We start from the raw sequence: 17,147 nt of genomic DNA, 5'->3' as shown, positions 1-17,147 counted from the left end.
TGCCTCACCTGGTACCTTTGGTGGGTGGAATATATAACCCATGGAGGTTACTACCCAAAATGTCGGCACCAACCCTGCATTACTCTTATTGTGCTCTCTAGGCTTTTCTTATGACTTCTGTATCTCTGTATTAATCTTTGTACTATGGGCCTGATTCAGATCTGATCGCTGCTCTGCGTTTTCGCTCAGCAGCCGATCAGGTCTGAACTGCACATGCGGTGGCGCATGCCAGACAGCAGATGGCCATCTCAGCCCTGCGATCGCCTCTGCCTGATTGACAGGCAGAGGCGGTCGCTGGGCAGAAAGGGGTGGTCCGGAGGCGTTGGCCATCATTTTGGGGTCACAGTCCGGGCAACGCAGGCATTCCCGGACCGTGCAGGGGGCAGGCCACAATGGCTGCGTGACGTCACATGCAGCTGCTACGACCCAGACAGCGACGGGTAGCTCCCTGCCAGTGCGCAGGAGCTGCACTGGTAGGGAGCTACTCGTCAAGTACAAAAGCATCGCACAGCGGCCTACAGTGCTGGTAAGATGGGCCTGCCTCTTGCCCATTCAATTTCCCAAACTTATCAACAATCTATAGAGAAATTACAGTGGTGATGGAACAGAATCACAACTCCACACCTCTTCTTTACTGAGGTGTTAGCATGATAATAAGGTAATAGAAGTCAGAAAATGCGGGGGTGGTGAATGCTGAGATAAATGGGTTTCCTGAACTGCTGCAATATCTATGCCATTATTACAAAAATTCCTTAGGGTAGCCTTCCATTTCTGAGGAGAGTTCAAACTTTTGGCATTGATTGACATCCATTTCACCTTAACACCATGGGTGGTATCCTATTAACAGTGGTACTTTCCTGCTGCTAATAAAATCACCGAAGCTCTCCTATTAGCCCTGATGCTGCCACTGTTTTCTCCTGATGCTGGTACTTATTGAGGATTATGCTTTGTGTGCCTAAGGCACCAGAAGCAAAATCCATGACAAGGGGCCTCCAGAGCCGCAAAAAACACATGGGTATCGGGGACTTATGCCCAATCCCATGTATTTTTGTGCGATTGTGGGTCGAATTTTGACCGATCAAAACAGCCTCTAATTGGATACTGCGATAATAACTATCGGTCATACATTGCAATATACGGCCATTTTGATCTGCTGAAGCGGTATCAGGGCTGATAGGATACCATCCCATGTAGGGGGAAATGCATAACAAAATGAAACATAACTGTGGGAGGCTAAGATTCTTGGAGCCTATACAGTACAGTATGTGGTAAACATATGAGCTCATCATGGCCTGAGGGTTATAATTGGAAATGGGGGGGTGAATAACAGGGGGAAAAAAGTAAAATAAACATTAACTACTGTACTAAGGGAGTCATAAAGGCCCAAAAAAGTTTGGCAGAAAACAAAGGACTAAGGGGTAGTAACTAGTTCCCACCACCAGAGAACACACATAAAATAAGGAGACTACACCAATTCGAAGTACATCAATAAATAGGTCAAAACATAACATAATATATTTCCACAGAGACCAGGCCAACATTAAAAACATAACATAACATATTTCCACAAGGACCAGGCTAACATTAAAAAAGGTAAACCAATCAAAAGGTGTAGGAAGCTCAATAGTCTAAAAAAAGAAAACTGATAAATGGAGGACCATGTGGAAATATTGCATGTCCCCAAGCAACTACATTATTTGCAACCACAGACACAGAAAATGAAACATTATACAGTTACAGATCCAAATGACCGATGGACCACTGCTGGCTTCCACACCATCACAGTAGTAGAACATCATATCAATCAGAACATGGCGGAGAACCTCATATTACTCACATATGACAAATAACAATCATGAACCATAGTCCTTTAAAGAAGAGAATGGCAGAGCTAAATTAGTCCTGGGCCATATTACAGGTCAATTAGACCACATATCATTTATTCCCAACAAAAGTCCAGCCTTTTCGAACTGGAGGATGAGACACAGCAGGTAAAACCACAAGAGGGATCTGCCAGGATTCTAGCTTTTTTACACTGTAAAACCAAAACATTTGTGGCTCCAGCATGGGTAACAATCAACATCACAGGAAACTCCCATCTATATGGCATTTGAGCTTGTCTCAAAGCCAAAGTAACATGGTAGAATGATCTCCATTTCACCGATGTTACAGGAAAGAGCTCACTGTAAAGTTGCCAGTTTTCCATGATCTCAGATGAGAATCTGATCTTTAATCTAAGTGATGCATCCTCGTTATTGTGTCTCTTGGTGAATCGTCAAGTGCGTTTCTAGCCTTTAGGAGATAATGGACACGGTCCATAAGTAGCTGGGAGGCAGGTACATCTGGAAGCAGCCTCTGGAAAATGATCATGCAAAACTGTTAAGGTACTTGGCGTGCACATTGTCAGGAATACCTCTAATTTTAAGATTATTAAGGAGGGCTATGTCCTCCATATCTGCCGTTTTGTTTTGAATAGCAGACAACTTATATTCAGTGGCTTCATGGGATACTATTAAGTCATTGCGGGAAGCGACCACTTCACCCATTTTATTCTCCAGGTACTCCATGCAGCAGGAGAAGAGGAGCCATTCGAAGATGGAGAAGCAGTATTGGCCACAGTTCTATTAGGAGCAGATTGAGTGGGATTGCGCTGCACTGAAGATATCACAGCTGGGGTTTAAAAAATCTCAGAGGACGTACCCCTTTAGAGGGTTCTGGTCTTTTCGATACCGTAACAAATAATAGTGATGAGCGGGTTCGGTTCCACGGAATCTGACCCCCCCCCCCCCCGAACTTCACCCATTTTACACAGGTCCGAGGCAGACTCGGATCCTCCCGCCTTGCTCGGTTAACCCGAGCGCGCCCGAACGTCATCATCCCGCTGTCGTATTCTCGCGAGATTCGTATTCTATATAAGGAGCATCGCCGCCATTTTCACTCGTGCATTGGAGATGATAGGGAGAGGACGTGTGCAGCGTTCTCTCAGTTGTGTTCAGTGTGCTGCAAATATCTGTGTGCTGCAAATATCTGTGCTCAGGGGTGGTATTCATGTGACCGCCAGTCAGCTGACCGACAGTCACGTGACCTCCTCCACCAGCCCGGCGGGGCACTATCCCGATGGTCGTCATGTCGACCAACAGGGACTATTTCCACTCGTGGGTGTCCACGACACCCATAGAGTGGGAATAGAACCCGTGGCGACCGCAGGTCGCCATCGAGCCCGCAAGGGGCTTGCTTAACTCGCCCCTCCCCGCCGGGATCCCGGCGTCGGTATGCTGCCGGGATCCCGGCGTTGGTAAGCTGCCCGGCGGTCTCCTGACCGCCGATCAGCAGTACTACACCCGTGCTCAGTGTGCTTGCAAATATCTGTGCTCAGTGTGCTGAAGTGAAAATATCTACGTTCTCTGCCTGAAAAATGCTCCATATCTGTGCTGCATTGTAGTATATAGTAGGAGATCAGTGCAGAATTTGTCCACTGCTCTACCTACCTCTGTGTCGTCAAGTATACTATCCATCCATACCTGTGGTGCATTTAAGTTTTGCGCAGTATATATATAGTAGGAGGACAGTGCATAATTTTGCTGACCACCAGTATATAATATATAGCAGTACGGTACAGTAGTCCACTGCTCTACCTACCTCTATGTCGTCAAGTATACTATCCATCCATACCTGTGGTGCATTTAAGTTTTGCGCAGTATATATATAGTAGGAGGACAGTGCATAATTTTGCTGACCACCAGTATATAATATATAGCAGTACGGTACAGTAGTCCACTGCTCTACCTACCTCTGTGTCGTCAAGTATGCTATCCATCCATACCTGTGGTGCATTTAAGTTTTGCGCAGTATATATATAGTAGGAGGACAGTGCATAATTTTGCTGACCACCAGTATATAATATATAGCAGTACGGTACAGTAGTCCACTGCTCTACCTACCTCTATGTCGTCAAGTATACTATCCATCCATACCTGTGGTGCATTTAAGTTTTGCGCAGTATATATATAGTAGGAGGACAGTGCATAATTTTGCTGACCACCAGTATATAATATATAGCAGTACGATACAGTAGTCCACTGCTCTACCTACCTCTGTGTCGTCAAGTATACTATCCATCCATACCTGTGGTGCATTTAAGTTTTGCGCAGTATATATATAGTAGGAGGACAGTGCATAATTTTGCTGACCACCAATATATAATATATAGCAGTACGGTACAGTAGTCCACTGCTCTACCTACCTCTGTGTCGTCAAGTATACTATCCAATCATACCTGTGGTGCATTTTAGTTGTTGTGCGCAGTAGTAGGAGGACAGTGCATAATTTTGCTGACCACCAGTAAATAATATATAGCAGTACGGTACAGTAGTCCACTGCTCTACCTCTGTGTCGTCAAGTATACTACAAAAGTTCAGTAAAATGACCCAAAAATCTAAATTAAAAGCGTCTGAGGAGAAGCGTAAACTTGCCAATATGCCATTTACGACACGGAGTGGCAAGGAACGGCTGAGGCCCTGGCCTATGTTCATGGCTAGTGGTTCAGATTCACATGAGGATGGAAGCACTCATCCTCTCACTAGAAAACTGCAGTGCCACTCCTAGATGGGCCAGGTGTTTGTGTCGGCCACTTGGGTAGCTTAGCTTAGTCACACAGCTACCTCATTGCACCTCTTTTTTTCTTTGCATCATGTGCTGTTTGGGGACTATTTTTTAAATCTGCCATCCTGTCTGACACTGCAGTGCCACTCCTAGATGGGCCAGGTGTTTGTGTCGGCCACTTGGGTCGCTTAGCTTAGTCACACAGCGACCTTGGTGCACCTCTTTTTTTCTTTGCATCATGTGCTGTTTGGGGACTATTATTTGAAGTGCCATCCTGTCTGACACTGCAGTGCCACTCCTAGATGGGCTAGGTGCTTGTGTCGGCCACTTGGGTCGCTTAGCTTAGTCACACAGCGACCTTGGTGCACCTCTTTTTTTCTTTGCATCATGTGCTGTTTGGGGACTTTTTTTTAAAGTGCCATCCTGTCTGACACTGCAGTGCCACTCCTAGATGGGCCAGGTGTTTGTGTCGGCCACTTGGGTCGCTTAGCTTAGCCATCCAGCAACCTTGGTGCACCTCTTTTTTTCTTTGCATCATGTGCTGTTTGGGGACTATTTTTTAAATCTGCCATCCTGTCTGACACTGCAGTGCCAATCCTAGATGGGCCAGGTGTTTGTGTCGGCCACTTGGGTCGCTTAGCTTAGTCACACAGCGACCTTGGTGCACCTCTTTTTTTCTTTGCATCATGTGCTGTTTGGGGACTATTTTTTAAAGTGCCATCCTGTCTGACACTGCAGTGCCACTCCTAGATGGGCCAGGTGTTTGTGTCGGCCACTTGGGTCGCTTAGCTTAGCCATCCAGCGACCTTGGTGCACCTCTTTTTTTCTTTGCATCATGTGCTGTTTGGGGACTATTTTTTAAATCTGCCATCCTGTCTGACACTGCAGTGCCACTCCTAGATGGGCCAGGTGTTTGTGTCGGCCACTTGGGTCGCTTAGCTTAGTCACACAGCGAGTCAGCGACCTTGGTGCACCTCTTTTTTTCTTTGCATCATGTGCTGTTTGGGGACTATTTTTTGAAGTGCCATCCTGCCTGACACTGCAGTGCCACTCCTAGATGGGCCAGGTGTTTGTGCCGGCCACTTGGGTCGCTTAGCTTAGTCATCCAGCGACCTCGGTGCCAATTTTAGGACTAAAAATAATATTGTGAGGTGTGAGGTGTTCAGAATAGACTGGAAATGAGTGGAAATTACGGTTATTGAGGTTAATAATACTATGGGATCAAAATGACCCCCAAATTCTATGATTTAAGCTGTTTTTAAAGGTTTTTTGTAAAAAAAACACCCGAATCCAAAACACACCTGAACCGACAAAAAATTTTCAGGGAGGTTTTGCCAAAACGCGTCCGAATCCAAAACACGGCCGCAGAAGCGAATCCAAAACCAAAACACAAAACCCGAAAAATGTCCGGTGCACATCACTAACAAATAACAGGAACAGAAGAAGGTGGCAGAATAAAAGATATAGTGCTGCAGAGAACAGAGTTTCAGAGCTGTGCAGGTACTAATCAGAGTAGGTGGTGGAATAACAGTCACATTATAATCAAAACTAAGCCTAGGAGAGCAGAGACTCAGCGGCTCGCAGCATCATGGGACGCTTGTATCTTTAATTTACAATTACATATTCACACATCGACCCCATTTTTAACTTAATTTTAGAAATCTACCTTATTTTATAGATACTTTTGTGACTAGCCTTGTACCATGGGTCTCCGGACTCCAGGTCGACAACAAAAAGGTCGACACACCTTAGGTCGACGCCAATTGTGTATCCTGATGAAGTGTTTGTCAGTCACTGAAATTCTGCATTTCCGTCAAAAATAGGTCAAATGAATTTCTATGAGTTTTCATAAGAATGTCCTCGTGTTCCTGATTGCTATATATTGTGTTGTCAGTATACAGTATAATATGATTAATTACAAACAAGGGAAGACGGGCCCAATTCAGACCTGATCACTGCTGTGCGTTTTCGCACAGTGGGCGATTATCGATAGACTGCGCATGCGTATGCACCGCAATGCGCACGAGCATTGCCAAACAACAACAGGCATCGCCGGACAGCAACAAGCTGGTGCGAAAATTTCAATTGCACAGCCATTCGCATGCTGATTGACAGGAAGAGGCTGTTTGGGGGTGGTAACTGACCATTTTCTGGGAGTGTCAGGGAAAACACAGGCGTTCCCAAGCGTTTTCAGAGAGGGTATGTGACGTCAGCTCCAGACCCGATCAGCCTGTTATCAGTCCTGGCCTGCGCTCATACTACACACCAGGGGCGTTTTAAAAGAGGAGGAGACCCGTGGTTAGACTTCGGGTGGGCCCCCTCCTCTCCACGGTGCTGTAGGCTCTGGCAATGTGCAAGTCTCTGGAAACATGGCGACTGCCATGGTCCAGAGACTATTTTCTTACTGCACATGCGCGGCCGCCATTTTGGGACAGGTTTTTGCAGCGACTGTGACTGCTGCGGCTTCATCGCCCATCGCGGGACTCCGGAAAGGTGAGTTTTAACACAGCATGGGTGCAGTGTGTGCGGTGTGGGCCCCCTTGGACCCAGGGTCCCGTGTGCACCGCACACACTCCACCCATGGTAGAAACGCCACTGCTACACACAGTGGTAAAAAAACATTCGATGGTGAGTGAGGTGCGAACGGATTTGCAGCTGTCCGCTGACTGAAGAATATTTGTAGCTCGGCGTATACATGCAATTGCTTGCACGGGTGAATTTACACTCCCCTTGGGTGGCGACTATCTACACGCAGGACAGCAAAATTAGCAGCACAGCAATCAGGTCTGAATTAGGCCCGAAGTACAGAATATTAGGAGAAATTCATGCAGCAGTAAGAAATGGAAATTCCTCCTCAGTACATTTTTTAATCTAAAAGGTTCATTTTTATTTTGCGTTAGGAAGTCATGATTTATTTATTTTTAAATAATGAATTAATTAAAAAACACATTGGTTTTTATCAAGTAATTTACAAGTTTATACAAAGAATTGGCGCTCCACAGTACACACGCACTCAGTTAGACTCAGACGGCCGCTCACCAGTTGTAGGCGGGCAGCCCCAACAATGGATCAAAATGTTGTAATGGAAAGAAATGGGAGCGCTGAATGAGTCTAATATATAAATTTAATAGTAAAATTATTAATAAAAACAGTGTTTCATTAAACACATAAATGAAAATACAAATACATAAAATAACCTAATAGAAAATTGATAAGGTGTAATAGAAGAACGATGATAAAAAAATCACATGAGTACATGATATTAGGTATGAATGCAATATAACACCTGAAAATATATATATAGAGAAAGTCTTTGTAGACCTTAATTAGAAAATGCAATAATGCTTCGTAATTTTCAGCCGTGCGTCCACGGACTGAAATAAGGTACTCCATTGAAGGATTCCGTTTCACTGCTATATTCTTCTGACACCCTTCGAGCTGTGTGTACCGATTAGAGCCTAGCCGCAATTAACGGACATTCTACCAGCGGCGTGACAATCTGTAGTTCTACTGCATCGAGCCGCTGCACACCCGGCTCAGTACAGCGCTCACAACGGAAAAGTTTTCTTCCATCAGACGACACACTACAGGAGCAATTGGTTCATTTATACCACTACCATCTAGTAATTAGACATCAGTACAGTGCCGGTGTCCGCACTTCCAGCACTGGGACACTGCTTGCCCGGCCCAATTGAGCCGTCTCCGACATTATAACGCGGCTTGTATGTGCATAAGGAGAGGAGAGACTGCACTTTCTAACAGTGATCCCTAATAGAGGTACCTCTTAACAGTCTCCCACTTACACCTTATTTTAGTCCGTGGACGCACGGCTGAAAATTACGAAGCATTATTGCATTTTCTAATTAAGGTCTGCAAAGACTTTCTCTATATATATATTTTTCAGGTGTTATATTGCAGTCATACCTAATATCATGTACTCACGTGATTTTTTTATCATCATTCTTCTATTACACCTTATCAATTTTCTATTAGGTTATTTTATGTATTTGTATTTTTACAGGTTGAGTATCCCTTATCCAAAATGCTTGGGACCAGAGGTATTTTGGATATGGGATTTTTCCGTATTTTGGAATAATTGCATACCATAATGAGATATCATGGTGATGGGACCCAAGTCTAAGCACAGAATGTATTTATGTTTCATATACACCTTATACACACAGCCTGAATGTCATTTTAGCCAATATTATTTATAACTTTGTGCATTAAACAAAGTGTGTGTACATTCACACAATTCATTTATGTTTCTTATACACCTTATACACAAAGCCTGAAGGTCATTTAATACAATATTTTCAATAAATTTGTGTATTAAACAAGGTTTGTGTACATTGAGCCATCAAAAAACAAAAGTTTCACTATCTCACTCTCACTCAAAAAAGTCTGTATTTCGGAATATTCCGTATTTCGGATATTTGGATATGGGATACTCAACCTGTATTTTTATTTTCATTTATGTGTTTAATGAAACACTGTTTTTATTAATAATTTTACTATTAAATTTATATATTAGACTCATTCAGCGCTCCCATTTCTTTCCATTACAATAATTTACAAGTTGTAGCTGTACTGCCTTTCACAAAGTCTCTTTGCCAAATTCCAGGCTTACAGCATAACCACCTCTACTTTTCAATAATTCCAATCAGATATGATAAAATTAAAAGGTTTATTATGTAATAGAGGAAATTGGTAAAACAAAAACTGTAAAAATACAAATAATGAATTGCAATTGCAATGTGCAAATATAGGATAATGCAATGCAAACATATAGATATAGTACAGTAGGATGCATAAACATGAACTAAGTACAGTATGCAAACATAGATTAGATTTAAGGACAGTGCTTAAAGTGGTCCTGGAGAGGTGGTGGAACTCATTTCCCACACCAACTACTCCCACCTCCCATGAGGTGAAGCCAGGGCCGGTTCTAGGGTGTTCGGGCCCTCCTGCAAACTATAAATTTGTGCCCTACCTCTCATTCTGCTGCAAAAAAGTGGTGTGGCCATACAATAGTACCCCTAATTGAAATTACGTCACATAGTAGCACAATCTAATTCAAATTACACAGCACAAAGTGCCCCTGATTCATATTATACTAAATAGTATTGCCAATTATTTACATTACGACACACAATAGTACCCCTTATTCACGTTACCCTACACAGTAGTACCCCTTTTACACAATGCCCACAGTAGTAGTGCAGTTTATACACATAATCCCCACAGTGGTAGTGCTGCTTACACACACACACTGCCCCCCACAGTAATTCCACACACTCTCCCTCACAGCAATTAAATAAAAATACACTGGCCCCCTACCAGTATCGTAGATTTGTAAGTGATTTTTTTCTATTTTCTCTCACTCCCTCAGTGGCAGCAGGTAGGAGTTTAAACAGGCAGTAAGCATGGAGCGGGAGGAGCAGCATTTGGCTGCAGGTGTGCTGGCAGGCTGACACATGCAGGCAGGTGGGCAGGTGACATGGCATGTGTCACGACGCTGCCGGACAATTCTACAAATACACCAATTTGAGAATTGCCACATGCGATGTGGGGGTCACTTTTAACACACGGGATTAATCAAACACCTTAGCTGCCACCAGCAAGAGGAATTTAGAATCTAAATGCAAGGTAGTCTTCGCTTCTACCTGTCACACACACACACACACACACACACACACACTGCAATACTTAGAAAAGTAGGTAGACGTGGGCCACACGAGGTCTTGGTTTATACAAATCACAGAATCAGAACTAAAAATTAGATGTTTAATTTCAAGAATACTTCAGAGCTTTAGTTACAAAAAGATGTTACAAAAATTATTACGAATATTTTAAAAACACGCACAGAGTACAGCAATCTCAAAACCAAATGAAAAGAAATAAAAATACAGAAAACCTAACTCACTTACTCAAACGAACTTAGGTGGTTCTGTTGTGGGGGAGTTTCACAAAATAGACAATTGTCATCTCCAACATATAGTTGAGTCCCCAAGAAATGCCCTCTCTGTCCCAGTGAGAGGGACAGATATAGCTTTCAGCTGCAGCAGACCCCCACCCTTGGGATTTTTAACCACTTCCCTGCTAGATACTAAACATACAACAGTTTTTCATATTGTTGGTGCTTGGCAACAGGCAGGGGGGGAAGGTGTAGCCCAAAGAATTGGAATCTTTTTCAAAGAGGGTGGGTGGGAGAATCTCTCCCTTGTCACCCCTGGATGGTTTTATGACTAGCCAGGAAGTTAAGTGGCTTAGTGTCCTCTAAATATGTGGAATTCTTTTGTTTTCCATCAGGTGATTGATCCAGACATCCCCCTCTTATCAGGGTTTATAGCCTCTGGTCTGCTCATTGCACATGGAGCATTTCTTTCATCCCTAACTTTAGGGTCTGTAGATAAGGGTTGATCTCCCCTAGCCTAGATAAACATAGGTCAAATGCAGGAAAGAATACAAAATTATATATATACAGTCACTTGAAATCATTATTGGTGATTATTCCTGCAGGTAATCACCACACCTTAGATCACATATAATTGGTAATCCTCCTTTCTGCGTTTAAAAATGACATCTCCCCAAGCAAATGGCACACAAGGGGAGGTGACCCACATCACTGACTCATTGTTGCTCTACTGACCACTTGTTCAACTTGCCATGATAAATCATCTGCATTAGTGTGTTGAGAACCCTTTCTGTGCTGGATGTTAAAGGTATACTGCTGCAAGATGAGACTCCATCTTAGAAGTTTCCCATTGTCTCCAGAAAATCTATTATGTTCACTCTGACCGATGCCACCCTCTGCTAGCTGATCAGTGCCAGGGCAGAAGGGGGTGGTCGGGGCCTGACTTGCATCAGACACATTTTGACACATTTTGTTCACATGATCCCCTGGTACCTTTAACTCTACATGGTTGAATACATTACCAATGGGAGTTCTCTCATGATTAATGCTCATGGTGGGACAGGTGACTATGTTCTTTTCCCACACAATCTCACCTTGTGCCCTTTCTTGATGTGGTGGCCTGCCCCTCACCCACACGGGCCCTGAGGTAGGGGCGCCTTGCTCTACAGGATGCTCTTGACAGGTTTCACTGCACATCGTTTGGGGTATACCTAGGACATTGGGATCATCACCTGAATGTCCCTTTCTAAGAGAAATTCTTCCTGATTTATCTCCCCAGCCTGTCTGACTGATCTGCGTCCTTGCAGACACTAAGTCAGGGTCAGCTGGTTGTCCTGCTTGGAATTCCTCACCTCTGATAAGTTGATCAGCATGAGGGAACAAAGCAGGAGGCAGCCCTTTCTTGCTATAGTGGGCATTGGTAACGTCCCACCTTTCAGGGCAAATATGTGTTTTGTGATGGAACACTCTCTTTCATACACTGTGCTCCCTGTGTTTCTATCTCTGCTGTTATTGTAGGTGTTATAGCTGTGTCACAGCTAGGACCTTTGTCACTCTGCCCCATATCCACAATACTGGGATCGCTCACCTTAATACACAACCTCTGTGAATAAACACTGTATACTCACCTGTTACCTACACCTGGAGAGAGAGTAACATGTTCCTTTCCTGGCTCAGCCTCAAGGAAAGGTTGATAGGCCCTCTCCCTCAGAGATTCTGCAGCATATAACTGTGACTCTCTCTGAGGGGTCCCACCCCTCTCTGGCTGCTCTCTGCCAGGGCATAGGGGGGGGTTGCATGACATGACTTGCATCACACTCCTGTCCAAACCTTTTGTTCATATTACCCCCTGGCACTTGTAAATGGGGATTATCACCCTCCATCTTATCCACAGGTATCTCATCCTGATTAGTCACAACTTCACACTTTTTACATGACTCTGGCTGAGCACCTTGCAGCTTCACAGGGTCATGGTTCATAATGGACAAATTAACCATATCACATACATCAGTGCCTATATCCTGCCGGGTGGTCTTCTGTATACCGGCGGTCGGGCTCCCGGCGCTCAGTATACCGACGCCGGGAGCCCGACAGCCGGCATACCGACACTTATTTTCCCTCGTGGGGGTCCACGACCCCCATAGAGGGAGAATAAAATAGTGTGGCGCGCGTAGCGCGCCACCGTACCCGTAGCGTGGCGAGCGCAGCGAGCCCGCAAGGGGCTCATTTGCGCTCGCCACGCTGTCGGTAAGCCGGCGGTCGGGCTCCCGGCGCCGGTATGCTGGTCGCCGGGAGCCCGACCGCCGGCCAGCCGTAGTGAACCCATCCTGCCCAGCAATTCCTGCTAAATGGAAATGAGACAATCCATTGTCAACAGAAATACTTTCTGATTAATTTCCCAGGTTTTCCTCAATGGCTCGTGCCCTCACAGAGGTCAAGCTAGGATAGGTCTATTGCTCTGCTTTGAATGCCTCACTTCTGATGAGCTGATCAATGTGAGGGAACAAAGCAGGGGGCAGCCCTTCCTCCCTCAGAACAGGGTCTGAGACTGCAGGGAAAATGGGGGAGGAGTGGGGTTGGTTTGCTGGGAACCACCTTCTCGACCTGCAGGGAATCCTGACAGCTCATCGTCTCTGATACCGGGTGTGGTATAGCGGTCCTATTGTTATTTTACCAACATTCATTAGTCCGACAGTGCTTGTCAGACACTGGAGGTTTCCCATCAAATAATAGTTAGACATTAATCATACTTCGACATAGATAAGTTAGACAATGTAATTAATCAGACATATAAAAGATTGACAGCGTATACACAAAAAAAGTCCGACATTTATCCATCAGATACATATTATATAGACACTGTTGAAGACCGACATTGAATACATAGACACTTGAAATTCCGACAGGGCATTTATAAGACAACAAGTAGACAGACACAAACATAACACCGACAACGAATACATAGACATTTAAGATATAGACAGCACATACATAGACAGTTAATAGACCGACAGCAAATCCATAGACAAATAAAGAGACAGAAATGTCCTCATTCAGACATCAAGTCCGACAGGACATATATCAGACATTAATAAGACCGACACACAAAAGAAAGACAACTCATATAGAGACAGTTAAAAGTCCAACAGGACATATGTCAGATATTAATAAGACCGACAAAGCATATATAGACAGTTAAAAGTCCGACAGGACATATGTCAGATATTAATAAGACCGACACAAAAAAGACCGACAAAGCATATATAGACAGTTAAAAGTCCGACAGGACATATGTCAGATATTAATAAGACTGCCAAAATATAATATTACACATAACAGACAGTTATTAGACAGGTATTCTTACTCAGAAACAGAGCCATATCTTAAGTCCAGAGACTTGTAGTTCTCCTACACCACCCCTGTACACTCAGTCACGGCCTCGCGTCCATACCTGGATGCAATGCTCTCAATAGCTATTGCAGGTGGATGGGACTCATAGCGTCTCATCCTGGATGGCCCGCTATCACCTGCAATAGCTATGGAGGGGTGCCAGGGCAGGGGGTTTCACTCTGCCCTGGAGTACACAACTAAAGCCATGCACCCGGGGGCATGTGAGAGGGGTGACTAAGGGGAAGGGCTGCGCTGCAGGGACTGGGAGGAGGTGTGGGGGGGGGGGGGGCGTTGCACGCATGACTTTAGCCTGTATGAGTTGGGCTTGCCAGTTAGAATGCTGACAGGTCTGGCTGGGACCTGTAGTTCCACTGATGAAAGTAGCGCCGGGGGTATCGCCATTAGCGTAGGCGCGTCTTAGCCTAGACGGCATACTATTGCTGGGGTGACGATGGAGGCGTCGAGGACAGGGTGCCCAGAAATAGTGGGGGGACGGGAGAGGGGTGACAGAGGGGAAGGGGTGCGCTGCAGGGACTGGGGGGAGGTGTGTGTGTTGGGGGGTGAGCATGACTTTAGCCTCTATGAGTTGGGCTTGCTAGTAGGACTACTGACAGGTCTGGCTTTGACCTTCAGTTCCACGGATGAGAGTATCGCAGGGGGTTGCTGGGGTGACGATGAGCTATGGTGGTAGCTTATGCCAGCGGTAGAGGGCCATACAGAACTGGACACTGGGACCCCCGTCCACCCGCAATAGCTATTTGGAGCTAAGGGTGCAGGTGTGTACGCGGTGACATGTCTGTGTGTAGGAGGGTAGTGTTGGGGAAATGAAAATCTCAGAAGTCTATGAAATCAATATATTGGCCCCTGTCCTAATAATCTGTCAGTCTTTGCGTGTCGGTATTATTTGATTCTGTTATATGTATGTATTGTCGGTCATTTAGCTGTCTATGTATGGGCTGTCTGTCTTTTACGTGTCGGTCTTATTGGGGTCTGAGTTATGTATTATCGGTCATTTAACTGTTTATGTATACGCTGTTGGACTTTTACGTGTCGGTCTTATTGGAGTCTGTTATATGTATTGTCGGTCATTTAGCTGTCTATGTATGTGCTGTCTGCATTCTGGGATTGTCTATTTAATTGATGTCTGGAAAATGACATTTCAGTCTCTTTACCTGTCTATGTATGTGCTGTCAGTCTTTTGTGTGTCGGTCTAATGCACGTCTGATGTGTGTTCTGTCGGTCTTTTATGTGTCTGTGTATATGTTGTCGGTCTGTTGTGGTTCGGTATCATTGTTGTCCGATGGATGACCTGTCGGTCTGTTTTGTTGTCGATGTATGCGCTGTCGGTTTTGGGGTTGTCGATGTGACTGTTGTCTGACTTATGAACTGTTGGTCTTTGTTCTGTCGAGCTGTTGGCCTTGTCTGTGTTTACTTTGTCTACATATTAACTTTGTCTGAGTTTTATCTGTCGGTGTTTCACCACTGTCTGTCTAGTATCTGTCTGTCTTCTGTTGTCGGTCTTTTTGCTGTCTACATTCTTCCGGTCGGCATGTCATCCGGAGCCCCTGATACCACAGACATTTTCAGAACTATTAATGATACCAGTATTCAACACAGTATTATCATCAGGAGCATGTTTCCCCACAGAAACTTTACGCTGAGTGGACATAACGATCCACCTTTTACCTGGCTCCTGCTTATTTATCGAACTGACACCAGACAGCTCATTATTATCACAGATGCTGGAAAAAATAGGGTTATCACATATCATTGCATCAGTAATGACATCACCATCATTCTTGCAGGTGGAGTGCGTTCGCCCCAAACCAGTTTCAAGTACCTCACTCTTAGGCAAGTTGGGTAACACACAAATGGGGACAGGGTCCCGTATCCCAACCTCGTGGTAAGATGCCTGTGGAAAGACAGGGTTACATCCTACCACACTAATCGGGTTGGCACGGGACACATTGTTGCATACAGCCTTCAACCCAACTACTGATACAAGTGGAACATAATCTGCTAACCGCACCCCACACAACTCTATATCAGGGCATGTACTTTCTGACAGAATAGATTCAGCCTTGTGTAACGACAAAGAGTTATTTTCTAGAACACACTGGTTGGTAACATTCTCAGTATCATATACATTTGCATTAATGTTGTGCGGATCAGCAGGGGTCACCTCAGGAAAAGAAGGGTTAGTTCCTACAACAATACAGTTCATATCACTGCTATTATCACAAGTCTCTGTCACAGTAGAAAATGTAAAATGTTCACGGGGCACTACGTTTTCACCCAGAGTGACTTCTGTGCAAAATCCAGCAGTATCACATAGCATTACAGGTACTGCACACAGAGTAACACCATTGCAAGGCTTGGCATCATCACATACTACCTGAGATGAGTCACATATTTCAACAGACTTAGAAATGTCAGGCACACATTGTGCTATCAATTGTCCAAAGTCAGTCCTCACGAACACATTTTTGGGAATATTATCCAACACTCCCATCTCTCTCCTCGACATAGTCTCCTCCACAATCAGGTTCTCCTGAAAATCAGCCTCTTCCAACTGCAAATTCTGCGCAGACAGTGGTAAAATGCTGTTTGCACCAACAGCTCCTCCCAGTTGGGTACACTGCACATTGGGATGCGAGAACTCTGTAACATAGTCCACACCGACTGTAGTTGTTGGGGGTACGTGTTCCTCTTGGGGCACCCCTGCAGGCTGGAGTACTGCTTCTTCCGCTGATAAAAGAAGCTTGCATAGTCATTGTCTTTCATCATCCACTCTGTGACTCTGATCGTGCCAGAATGGGGTATTGAGCTTCCTCCAATCGTGTGCCTCTCTCCATGCATCTGCAAAACATTCCTCCAGCTCACGCAACAGGTACCCAGGACTCACCTCGGGACCTTACCACAGAAGTGAGATTCGGTACTGGCTGATGGCATGGCACTTGCTGTCCTCTGCCCACCAGAGCTGCCTGAGCATCTCACTGCAGGTATTGTCACTGCAGGCGTGATCCTGCAGCTGACATTCTTTAATTAGCTCATCTGTATTCATCCTGGAAAACAGGTCATCTGGATCTGCAACAGCATACCCCAGTGCTCTTATGACGCTGTCTTGGATGGTTGCCCTGCATCTTCCCTAGCTGCAGCACTTTTTGCCATCTCCTTGGTACTGGTAGAGGTGTCAGACCACTGTCTGGTATCTCTTGTACTCTCCAAGTTCCCATAG

Source organism: Pseudophryne corroboree, chromosome 7 (assembly GCF_028390025.1).
Source record: "Pseudophryne corroboree isolate aPseCor3 chromosome 7, aPseCor3.hap2, whole genome shotgun sequence".
NCBI lineage: Eukaryota > Metazoa > Chordata > Amphibia > Anura > Myobatrachidae > Pseudophryne > Pseudophryne corroboree.
Note: the sequence above shows the minus strand (reverse complement) of the source record.